Source organism: Dipodomys spectabilis, unplaced genomic scaffold (assembly GCF_019054845.1).
Source record: "Dipodomys spectabilis isolate Male_0828 unplaced genomic scaffold, ASM1905484v1 ptg000118l, whole genome shotgun sequence".
Classification (NCBI taxonomy): Eukaryota; Metazoa; Chordata; class Mammalia; order Rodentia; family Heteromyidae; genus Dipodomys; species Dipodomys spectabilis.
In genome coordinates, this window is record NW_024870795.1 from 1,175,188 (window position 1) to 1,187,652 (window position 12,465).

General features: G+C 44.7%; 1 protein-coding gene across 1 annotated transcript in view; it reads right to left on the bottom strand.

The window, feature by feature from the left end:
• Pla2g2c (phospholipase A2 group IIC) overlaps positions 1-8,499 on the bottom strand; it is a 68,333-nt gene extending 59,834 nt beyond the window's left edge. The window contains exon 1 of the mRNA XM_042688769.1: positions 8,378-8,499. The gene's annotated coding sequence lies outside the window, so the exon portion shown is untranslated. The remainder of the gene's footprint in view (positions 1-8,377) is intronic.
• Positions 8,500-12,465: the final 3,966 nt, after the last annotated feature.

The window sequence follows — 12,465 nt, forward strand, 5'->3', positions numbered from 1 at the left end:
CGAGGTCTGGGGCTGGGAAGGTGGCTCAGTGGTAAAGCTCTTGCCTTGCATGCCTGAGGCCCTGGGTTCGATTCCTCAGCACCACATAAGCAAAAACAAAAAAGCCAGAAGTGGCGCTGTGGCTCAAGTGGTAGAGCGCTAGCCTTGAGCTGAAGAGCTGAGGGACAGCGCCCAGGCCCAGAGTTCAAGCCCCACGACTGGACCCCCCAAAAAAAAGATTATCGAGGTCTGCCACGCTGCTCCTGTGCTCCCTTCGGAGACCTCAATTCTAAAGCTCCCGTTCATCACTCATGAGCTGTTTACTACTGGGTAAATCACGTTCCCTCTCTGCATGTCGGTCCCATTGGCACAACCCACTAACAACTTCCTACCTGATGTCATGTGGCAGTGAAGACCTGGGAATGATCCAGGGGTTGGGATACTAACCAACACAAGAAGGCAAGAAGAAATTCTCACTGGGCTCTAGTGCAACTGTAAGGCCTGACACTTGCTCGTCTCCTCCCCCTTCTTCCCCTCCCCCCCTCAGCTTTGACTATTCATTTTCCTGGGCTCCTCCAAATATTTGGTCAATAATGCAGGCTTTACTGGCGCTAAATTGATGACAACATGCCTATTAAAGATTAGAAAGCATACACAACTACATAGTGGTACTCAAAAGAGATTAGCTACTGCATTGTATTTTTTATGATTATTAGCTTTGCAGTTTAATTGTACAGCTCACTGCCAAAGTACCGAAGAGCTCCAATTTATTTTTTCATGGTACTCTGGAAGGAATGCAGCATCTTTTCTAATAAAGAAGGAGAGGAAGCAAAGGAAATAGAATCCAGAAGTTTAGAGCTCACAGCCTTGGTTAAGTCTGTTACTTACTAGATGTATAACTTTGAATAAGTTGAGTAACCTAGCCAAGTTCAAACTCTCCGAGTTAATAGCTACTCTAACTAAACACTCACTACATGTTAAAGGACAGTGTTAAGGGCCTTCCAACAACTATCCTGCTAAAAATCTCACATCCTACAGAGGAACTACTCTACTTCATATACAGTTGGGAAATAAAACAGAGAGGTCATTTGAGGTACCTCAAGTCACACAGCTGGAAAATGTCAGTGCCAGCCTTCAAACCCAGATCTTTCTGAGCCCATGCCTACTTCCTACAGTTTATACAAATCTTAAAAGACAGAGTAGAATGTGCTTTGCACACGACAGGCAGTTCCTTAGGAACTTGAGGACATTCCAGTGAGAGACAGCAAAAGAATGTTATCTTTAAAAAAAAAAAAAACTGAGTTCAAGAGCCCCCCAGGAGGAGAGAGGGAGACCAGCTGATGCTTGGGGTGTGAAGGCAGAGAGCACCCCCTTTCAGCACTTCTCAGCAGCCACCCTAGAACTTGTACTTCCTGGCGATTTGCCTGGAAGTGAAAACAGCTAATGAGGATCCAGGGCAGGCGTGGCCCAGCGCATCTGCTGCCGCTAGCCGCGTCTGTACTTGAAATGCTCATGGCTGAGAGCACTGTGGAGAAGAGCTGCCTATTCCCACACCCATGCAGGGGGTCCACTTACAGTCCCCACAATTCCATCATGATCGGTATTCTATATGTATTCTTATATTCTTTTTAAAATCATTTTTAAAAACACCTTCCAAACCAGAAAAGAATCATTCCATATGCTGGTACCGATTGTCCAGTTTTCTGGAAAAGTTCTGAATTCAAGGGAGTGGGCCCGTGGTTCCCTTTGGGGAGCAGGGGCTGGTGTGGCTAGGACCCAGGAGGATGGCTAACAGGGAGCACCTCTGCTCTCAAGGAGGGAGCAAAGGCAGGGGCACCGCTGGCTTCAGAGGAGCAGGAGCGGTGAGAGAACTGGAAAGGGACAGTTGCAGGGAAGCATCCGTGCAATGGCTCCACCAGTTTTCAAGGGCCAGAGCTGATACATGTTGATTGTACCAGAGTGTGTATTATGCAAATGAGCCCACAGGGGACAGATAATGCTTCGGGGTCACCTCCTGTCACCTCCTAGCACCTTGTGTTTTAAGGGGGTTAAGAATGGCTGAGTTAGTCCTTAAAATACCTGAGTGGGAGTCAACAGCCTTGAATGCCATTATCTCAGATCTGACTCACCGTGAGCTCCGTTAATTTCCCATTTGCAGAAACCACTCTCTACCACATGATAGATCCTATTCATTCCATTTACCACCTACGAGTCTGTCAGATGTTACTGATGTCCAGAGGCTCTGCAAATGCAGTTCCTCCCCCACAGACATGGAAAAGCCATGCTCTTTCAATTACCTTCTTTAGATGGTAACATTTGACGTTCGTCTCCATCATATAGAATTAATAGATGGACCGTGTTTAAGAGACTTGAAAGTGCTGGAGGTTAAAGGGGGGAGGAGAGAAATTGTATCCAAGTAGGTCAGTTCATCAGTTGACACTCCTCCCTCAGGGTAGTTCCACATCAGCCACACACACCAGCCAAGTCCACCACACTGTAATTCACCACCCTTGCTCAAAGTCATGTATTTAATGCTTTCTGTGTCCCTTGGCTTTTTCAGTTCAGCAACCCAGCCAGCCCTCAGGAACTGTACCATCTGTACGAGAAGACAAAAAGTCTTCATACACTAAAAGCTGTGCGTCCTCCACATTTAAGACCACACAGTGGAAGAAATAGCTACAGGCAAAGAGAAATAAACAGCATACAGACTCCTTTCTTCTACCCCCATGTTTCATAAACCCCTGCCCTCTTAAATGGTAAGAGTAAAAGCTACTGTCTTTCGTGTCTAGCCAATGCTTACTTAAAAATCTGCCAAAGCTGTGCTGTAGTCCCCTGTATGAACAGACATCTTGGTGCTATGACAGCATAAGGACTTCTTTTTTTCTTGACAAGACCACATTTAAAGGATACAAGATAAATTGAAAACGATATTTACACATCTACCAGGGGCCATCTGTCTGTTTAATGGTCACAGCACCCCCCACTGTTTCCCCTCTTCCTCTTCCTTTATTGTTGTGCTAGGATTTATGCAATAAATAAAAGTCAGACAGCTTTTTAAAAAAGCACCAGGTCTTTTTTTTAAAGCCCATTTTTGTAATACAGAATCAAAAAGAATGAAATCACTATAGGTCTGGACAGATTAACTTCCCTGCCAAGGCTGTTAGCAAGCCTTCCTGTCTCCAAGCATACTGTGACAGCAGACAGAAATGAACGCAAGATGTGATGACGAGCTGGGAACCTCGAGCCCATCCTCATCCCATCCATCACTTCCAAGTTATCCCCACAGTGATGAGCGCCCTTGGTGATGACACGGACCCTTGGCACCCAAAGCACTCTCAAAGGGCTTTTGATGGTTGCAAAGAACTGAGCAGCAGGGTCCAATCCTTCCAGGCCTCCCTACTGATACACAGTCTCCCGGGACCCATCCCTCTTTTAGCAATGAATACTGGTTGCTGTTGAGCCAACACTCTTCAGTATACAGCTTCCAAGACAAATCCTGTCTTCCTTTGGAAGTTCTTCTTGGATGTTGCTTGTTTGGGGCTAATACCTTCCCAGAGCTAGAGGAGGGAAAAGTGGAAATTTGAATGAGGCCACAGTCCACTTCCTTCTTCAGGTAACAAATACTGGCCCTGAGATGTGCCACATGAATTGAGCCAGGCTGTCCCAGCCATCCAGGATTGTTACCCAATGGATGCAGAGCAGGAAAGCAAGGGAGGAAACCAATTACATTACTCCAGCTATTGGAACAAGCCAGACCTACAGATGGGCCCATCCCTGGACTTCCTGCTTCAACCTGTTTAGGATGTTTCTCTCTTGCTGCCAACTGAGAGTTCCACTACATATGTTTCTCATGCCACTGGTTTCCAAGTGTCAATATTTAAGCTCTAAAGACTATCAATGGCTTTCTACTGTCAATAAAGTTTCCTTAGTGGGGAACCCAAGTTCATCCACAAGATGGCCTCAATTTACTTCTCTACTTTTATTTTGAATTGTTCTTTTAAATAAAACTATTCTATCAAATGATACATATTGTCTCTTGAATATTTATTTATACTTGAAAGCAGGACTTTTAGGAGTGGTGGGAGGAGGGATAAGAAAGAGTACTAGATGGGGCAAATATCATCAAAGTATACTATGTCTATGTATAGAAATATGAGTCCCATACATTGTACAACTAATGCACAATAACAAAAGTGTGGGGAGAAAGAAAGAATAAAAGATTTGGTTTTCCCTAAGAAATTACTCGTCTTAGACCCCATCCCAGTGATGTCTCCTTTCTCTGAATTTTCATCACTCATTGTGTTCAATTTTTCTTTGACAGTTGTCATAAAGCAACCTTGTTGCTCTCATCTTTAACCAGCTTCATGCTCGCTAGGCATGCGCTCTACCACCAGAGCCACTCTTCCAGTCATTCGAACCATTCGTGTGTGTGTGTGTGTGTGTGTGTGTGTGTGTGTGTGTGTGTGTGTGTACACCAGTACTGAAGCTTGAACTCAGGACTTAGGCACTCCCTTTTGCTCAAAGCACTCTACCACTTGACATGCCTACTTCTGGCTTTTTGCTTATTAACTGGAGGCAAGAGTCTCTCAGATTTGTCTCTCTGGACTAGCCTTGAAACTTGATCTTCAGATCGCAGCTTCCCAAGTAGGTTTATAGGAATGGGCCACTGGCACCACCTCGCTCTATTTTGTTTTATATATTTGTTTTTGTTTTAATGGGCACTATGGGTGTCTGTTAAATAGTACAAAAAAATTGAGTAGTGCAAAAAAAATCAAAGGGTCAGGGTTTCATAAGGCCTATGGGAACTTAATTTGCATAACAAGGAAAGACTCCTTGAGATGTGACTTAACATGCCTGGAGAGAATTACAATTACGTGGAATTGTGGGAGCTGAGGTTAGAGGTCAGCAGCGGGAATATGTGTGGACTGTCAGAGGCCTTCGGCAGGGTTTTACCAGCTTGTACTTCAAAAGATTACTCTTGATGCTATGTAGAAAAAAAGGACTCAAGGAGTGTGCTGAGAGACAGTTGTTAGGGTGGTACAGGGAACATGATGGTGATGATAGTGCTTAGACTTTGGCAGTATCAATGGAGATGGAAAAAACTGGATAGGTCTGGTTGCATTTTGAAGGCAGAAGTGACACAACTTGGTGATTTATTACACATGCATGGGAAACTATGAAAGACAAGACCACAAAAAAGATCCATGAGTCCCTGGTTTCAGCTGCTCCGTGAAGATGGACAGCCCTGGATACAGAGCAGATTTGGCGAAGGAGGCTTGTTTCAGATTAAATGTAAAGATGTTTCTGAATAAAGTACATATGCTCAAAGACAGATACATGGGCTTGAAGATTATAAAGTCTAGACTTTAGATGTAAATCTGGGAGTCTCTGGCATATAGAGGATATTTAAAGCCACAGGGGTGGCTTGAACTACAAGTTTAACTATGGAGTAAGTATAAAGCCAAAAGATAATCTGGCCCACAGCCTTTAGAACAATTTTAAGAGGTTTATTAGTTAGGATAGAGGCAACACAGATAAGGGACAGAAATCCCTAGCTTCTTACATAAATGAAGTTCCAGATAAGCCTGAATTTCTTGAGCTATTCTGTCTATTCTATTTCTTTTAAAAGACAAACACTTCAAACTTAAAAAGGTGTTAAAGAAATATTGTGAATTATACCCAGAAGTGGACAGAACATTAGGCTGAGACGAAAGATGTGAATTCTAAAATTGTATGATTTTTGATGAATAGGAAAACCTTTAATCCAAGTTCATAATTGAAGTGAATGTGACAGGCCCTCCTTTAATGCAACTGGCATTAAATAAAATCTGCAGGCACAAGCACTGCATGAGCCTGGGGAGATAAATTATAAAGGGACAAAGGGGTGAAGACTGCTTCCCATCTAATTTGTGTGTGTGTGTATGTGTGCGTGCACGCAAGCACGCCAGTCCTGGAGCTTGAACTCTGGGCCCAGGCGTTTTTTGCTCAATGGTAGCGCTCTACCACTTGAACCACAGATCCACTTTGGTCTTTTTGGTGGTTGATTGGAGATAACTGTCTCACAGACCTTCCTTCCTGAACTGGCTTTTAACCATGATCCTCAGATTTCATCTTCCTGAATAGGTAGCATTATAGGCATTAGTTCCTGGTGCCTAGCGCCCATCTTCTTTAACTTAATTCTTGCCACAAGTGTATGTACTCATACTTGTGAGATAGGCTTTGCATGTGAGAGCACAGGAAACTGAGCTCGACAAAGTTATATCTACCAGCCAATTACAATTGGGACCAGATCTCAAACTCAAGACTCCTGAACTATCCTCCAGCCCTTCCTGCAGAACCCACAAACATATCATGGAAATTAATTCGAATACATAATTAAGTGTGGAGATAAGAGCTGTTGAGCATCACTGCTGTAGTTTAAAAAAAAGGGACAATGGATACATGGCCAGTATTCAGAAGCCTGGCAGGATTGTGGACTTTGGAGGAAGGATGAGAGTTTACGAATCAAGAATGCACATTCCGTCAGGCATTAGTGGGTCATGCCTGTAATCCTAGCTACTCAGGCAGCTGAGATCTGAGGATCAAGGTTCCAAGCTATCCCAGGCACAAAAGGCCATGAGACTCTTACCTCTAATTAAGCACCAAAACTGCCCGAAGTGGAGCTGTGGCTCAAGCTGGTAGAATACTTGCCTTGAGCAAAAAAATCTCAGGGATCTAAGTTCAAGCCCAAGGATAAGCACAAAAAAAGGAAAGGAAAGAAAAGAGAAGAAAAAAGACGCATATTATGGGGTAGGGCAGCAAACCCCAAAGTCAGAATGTCAACATGAGAAGCACAGTTAAACCTCTGAAGCTCTTTTAATGTGCCCTACACAGGTCCTTTGAATATATTCCCAGAGCCAGGTGGTTTGTCTGAGGTGGACACTGACTGAATACAAAACAGGTAAAACACTCATTTTCCATGACAACTTAGGGTCTGGGAAAATATGTAACTTTAGCATTAACTAAAAAACATGACATCAAGTAAAGAAACTATCATCTTTAATAAAGAGGTTTTCTGTGAACCTTTTATTTAGTGCTAAATAAACTCCACTACTATCCAAGCCTCTACTACATTTCCCCCCTCAATCTGTGAGATCTTTCAAAAAGGGGATCCTATGTATTTTTTCTAGTCTCAAAGGCATGGCACAGTGCCCATTCTTTTTTTTGGGGGGGGGGGGGTTTTCGGTTGTGGGGCCTGAACTCTGGGCCTGGGCGCTGTCCTTCAGCTCTTCAGCTCAAGGCTAGCGCTCTACCACTTGAGCCACAGCGCCACTTCTGGCTTTTTTCTTATATGGTGCTGAGGAATCGAACCCAGGGCCTCATGCATTGCAAGGCAAGCGCTCTACCACTGAGCTACCTTCCCAGCCCCACAGTGCCCATTCTTGTTATTGCATAAATTGTGTATGTGCGTGTACCGGTACTAAGGCTCGGGCTTGAACTTGGGGCTTGGGTGTTGTCCCTAAGCTTTTTCACTCAAGGCTAGTGCTCTACCACTCAGACCATAGCTTCACTTTTAGCCTTTTGGTGGTTAACTGGAGATAAGACTTTCATGGACTTTTCTGCCTGGGCTAGCTTCAAACCAAGGACCTCAGATCTGTGTCCTGAGTAGCTAGGATTACAGGTGTGAACTACTGGTGCCTGGCTAATACTACATTTTTGTCCACAAACAGAGCAATGAGAATGAGAAGAGGAAGTACTAAGGATAGCTAGCTCTCTCCGCCCCCTGCTGCCTTTCCCTCTTACAGAGTTTTCAGTCAACCAAGGGGAGAATGAAGGGAAGCAGGTGCCAAACGCTCCATTTTGAACATCAACACTGCCTAAACTAATTTACAAATTGAAATACATTCTGAAACTGCCAGATAATTCCACTCAGGGCAGCTACAAATTACCAACTCACTTCAGTCCCTTTGCAGGAATCTTAAAAGAGAGACTGCATGGCCAGGGCAGTATCTTAAGTCACCTGTTTGCATTGAGCCTATCCCACTGTCAACTCCTCCACTGATTGATTGGATCCATTAGCAAGAAATCTGGGTGGGGAGTGCAGGGTGACCTAAGGCAGGAAGATGGCAAAGCCTGATCTCTTTCTTGACAAAAAAAAACCAACTGCAATTACATAAGGCTTTCGTAAGAGCTCACATTTATAACATCGTTAAAAGCACGCCAAGGGCTTTCTCTTTTCATCATGTCATTGGATTTAGGGTGCAGTTAATATTTCCTGAACGGGCAAAGACCAAGCGGGACTTACGCATCTCCGTGCACACGTGAGAAACTCTGGCTCCGAAAGGTAAATATAAAGCAGGCCTCAGAGCTCCCGCGGGGGGCGGGGAGGGAGGCGAGAGAACACCCAGACTCAGTTTACCGATCTGTGCGCATGCGCGGATCCTCCCTAAAGGCTGGCGCAGCTCCAGCCCTCGGCGTTGTTTGGGACCCCACTTCCCTGGCTCACGTGGACCGCCAAATCTGGGGGGGGGGGGGAAGGGGGGGAGAAGCCCACCCGACCACCAGACCCAGCTCGTCGACGGCTTTGCACTGGCGCGGACCTGGTTTCCGGCGCTGATGAGGTCACTGCGCCTGCGCCAGAGTCTCCTCCTTTCCTGCCCGGCGGGAACACAAAACCTTGAACTTCCGTTCCGAGGTCAAACTCTAGGGCCGCTCTCCCGGAAGCTATGCACTTGTCTCTGGGTCGTCCCCTTTCAAGGCGACTGAGGCCTGGCCGCTCCACAAGAGGTGGAACCTTAGACGACAACTCCAAATAAGGAAGAGGAGGAGAAACTTCGGGGATGTAACTTAAGAAGAAAAATAATCACATATAACATATCCCTTTCTGTAGCTACTTTAGACCTGGGGTTTTTACTAGAAAATTCCTGAAGAGTTTTAAAACACACATCTGTGACTTGTTGTTGTACCACCAACAACGCCATTAACCCAAAATTCTCAATATTAATTGGGGGACTTAATGCACTTGGGATTCAAACCCAGGTAGTCTGACTCATAATCTGCCTTTCTAGCTGCTCCCATTGGCCGCTACTTATTATGTAGGCAAACAAGAATATTATGTGCCTAGCATCAAGTAGTGAATAAGTCAAATAAGCTACTCTCAGTACTCTTGCCTAGTTTGAGACACAGATATTAAATGAATAATTATAAATTATGGGATGATTTGGCAATTAACAGGGCCAAATTGAAGAGGAGGAATGAAAAAAGAAAACCCAGGATTTTTTGTGAAAAGTATAAGGAAGAGGAGGATAAGTAAGAATGGAAGGCATTTCAACTCCCTTCTGAAGTAGGAGATATGCCACTGAAAACTGGATTGATGTGTGCTCCAAGCAGAGGAACCAGAAGCACCACATGAGGCCCTGAATCAGGAACACGCTTGATGCAGAAGGATACAGTAGATGTGTTCAGGAACCAGGGGGAAGGGCCTGGACTGTGGCTAGAGATGCTAGCAGAAACCAATTCTGCAGAGCCTTCTGAGCACAGTGAAGTCAACACACACCTGACATCAGGCTCCTGCCTTCTTTTGAAGATTTAAAGCCCCATGCACTGTGGCAAGTTGATAAACTGCAAGACAGGATGCCTAACTAGCAAATAGTGAAGTCTCACCAACCTAGATTTCCTTACTTGTAAGAGGACAGAATAACTCACCTGCAACACTATGTATCTTAGATAGAATGTGTGTTGTTAAACAAGTTAGTGTGGAAGCAAGCCCTCTAAAGTGGCAAACATCTTGTAAATAGAAGACTATGATAATGAGGTACTGGTGTGCCCAAATCCCATCAGTTACCTATTGTGACCTGGCCTAGTAAGAATGATCCTTCTGTTCTGTCTATGAGTTCTCCTCCAGTCCCCTATAAGAACTCTGCCTTGGCTGGGAAGGTGGCCCAGTGGTAGAGTGCTTGCCTTGCATGCATGAGGCCCTGGGTTCGATTCCTCAGCACCACATAAGCAGAAAAAGCTGGAAGTGGCACTGTGGCTCAAGTGGTAGAGCGCTAGCCTTGAGCTGAAGAGCTGAGGGACAGCGCCCAGGCCCAGAGTTCAGCCCCCACGACCAACAAAAAAGAAAAAAAAAAAAAGAACTCTGCCTTGCTCTCTTACAGAACCAACAAATAATCAATACAGTAAGGAGAAGTGGAGATGTCAGGGAACTAATTCCAGGGCTGGGTCTTAAGAGGTCTTTGCATAATCCCATCTACCCTCTGTGTCTCTGACATCACCTATGAATGTGCTTGGGTTACCTGCTCCCCCCACAAAGAGGATGGGAAGAAGTACAGAGCTATCCCAGCGATGTGAGTTCCCCTAGCTCACTCTTAAGTTCTTCAGAGTCTCCTGTTCATAGTCTTATTGTAGGTTTTGGTGCACCGACACCCATGTCAGCAGTCTTAGGCACTGAAGATACAAGAAACAAAGCTACGAACTTGTCATTATGTAGAAGAGATGGAGAAGACAGAGAGTTGAGTAAATAGTACCTCCAGGAGTCATAAATACCAAGAGGAAATACTATGCCCATAGAGAATGATGGGGAAAAAGAAGAGTGCCTTTTTCAAACAACAGCGGTAGGAATGAGCTCATTACCAAGGAAGAACAATGTAGTTAATGTGCCGAAGTTCAGGAGCTGTTCTTTCAGCACCTCTTGTTCCTAAATCGTTCAGGATTTAGGCATTCTGTCTGGCAGTTTATCAGCTTAGCACTAGCTCCACTCCTGCCATCACTCACTAAATACTGGATATTTACTGTAGCAAAGAAGATTGTTCTGGCAGGGTGAGAAGAGATGAGATAAGTAATTAGTGTTTCCCAAAAGGATGACTATATATCTGGCAGCATCCAAAATGTCTAACATTCCACGTGTGGTACCTTATATCTATGAGCTAAGCAAGAAGGTAGAGATTGGGTAGTTCAAGGCCAGCCTGGACAAAAAAGTCTGTGAGGTCCCATCTTAGCCAATATAATGTTGAGTATAATTGTAGGTGACTGCCATTCCAGCTATTAGGGAAGCATACAACACAATTGTAGTCCAGGCTGACCTAAGCAGAAACACAAGAATTTACTTCAAAAATACCCAAAGCAAAAAAAGGTCTGGGAGTGTTGCTTAGGTGGTAGAGCACATGCACAAGAACTCAAGAACCTCAGTGCACAGTACTGAAGCTCAGCCATTTTGCCTGGTACTTCACATAAGCTGAAAAGGGCATGGGTATCTATTTTTCCTGCCACACTCTTTCATCATGGCTGGTCACTGCTGAGTCTTTATATAGTCTCCCCCAAGAACTTCTAGTTTCTTTGTTTCTCACATGTTCATGTCTTTCCTGCCTCAGGATCTTTGCTTATTCTGTTTCCTCAGCCTGGAAGGCTCCTCACCTCTTCCCTTGCCAGACTTCACTGAGATCCATTTCTTCATGGGATCAGAAATAAATCAGTGTACTAGATAGTTATAAGCAATAGTGTCAAGTGACAGATGGCCACAAGCCCTCAGCAGCTGAGACCATAGGCTTTATAGAACTCCAAATGCACAAAAGGGCAACTGGACTGGATGCTAAGCTGGGTTGTGATTGGATGAGCAGCTCTGTTGAACTCCCCTGGACTCTCACCCAACTGTAGGGCTGAGGGCACAATCTACGCCCCTAGGTCATATGGCTGGGGGAACTCACATGACTGGGAAGGCTCTGTACTTCTTCCCATACTCTTTGTGGGGGCAGCAGGTAGCCCAGGCACGTTCACAGGTGACATCAGAGACACAAAAGGGCAAATGGGATTATGCCAAGACCTCTTAAGGCCCAGCCCTGGAATTGGCTCCCTGTCATCTCCACTTCTCCTTACTGACCCAAGCAAGTCACATGACCAAACCCAAGAGATTGTGGAAATATACTTTGTTGTTGGGCAAGAATCTTCAGAGTCACGTGACCCAATGGAGGATCCAAGGAAAGGACAGTATTGATGATGTAATTCATCACCCAGGTTCCCTAATCACACTACCTCTGAGTACCCCAGATTTCTTCATGGGGATTGCTACACTAAACATGATGTTAGAATACATGTATTTATTTGTTTCATGTTTTATTTCCATTTAGTAAGAAGTTCCACAGGGCATAGAACAAGCCAGGATGGTTCCTGTCTAATGAGGTGTCTTGCACAGAACTTGGCACGTAGTTGATGCTAAAGAAATGGTTGTTAATTGAATGCATGTAAACAGGAGGAGAATTAGCAGAAGGTGTTCAAAGGAGGAAGCAATAATTTATGAGTGGAGCATCCAGGAGTAAGGGGCTGTGAGTTATCAACTCAATGCATTTCTCTCTAGCTCACTCCTCCCTGACTGGTTTTGAAAGAGATTGGAGTTTATAGTTCTTCGTTCTGAACAGCAGGAAGCCTGCTTACTACTACACTCTCTCATTTTGTGGGTGGTGCAAGGCCTTTTGGGGAGGTCCAGGCACATGGTTCTTTAGTGTGGCCACAGAT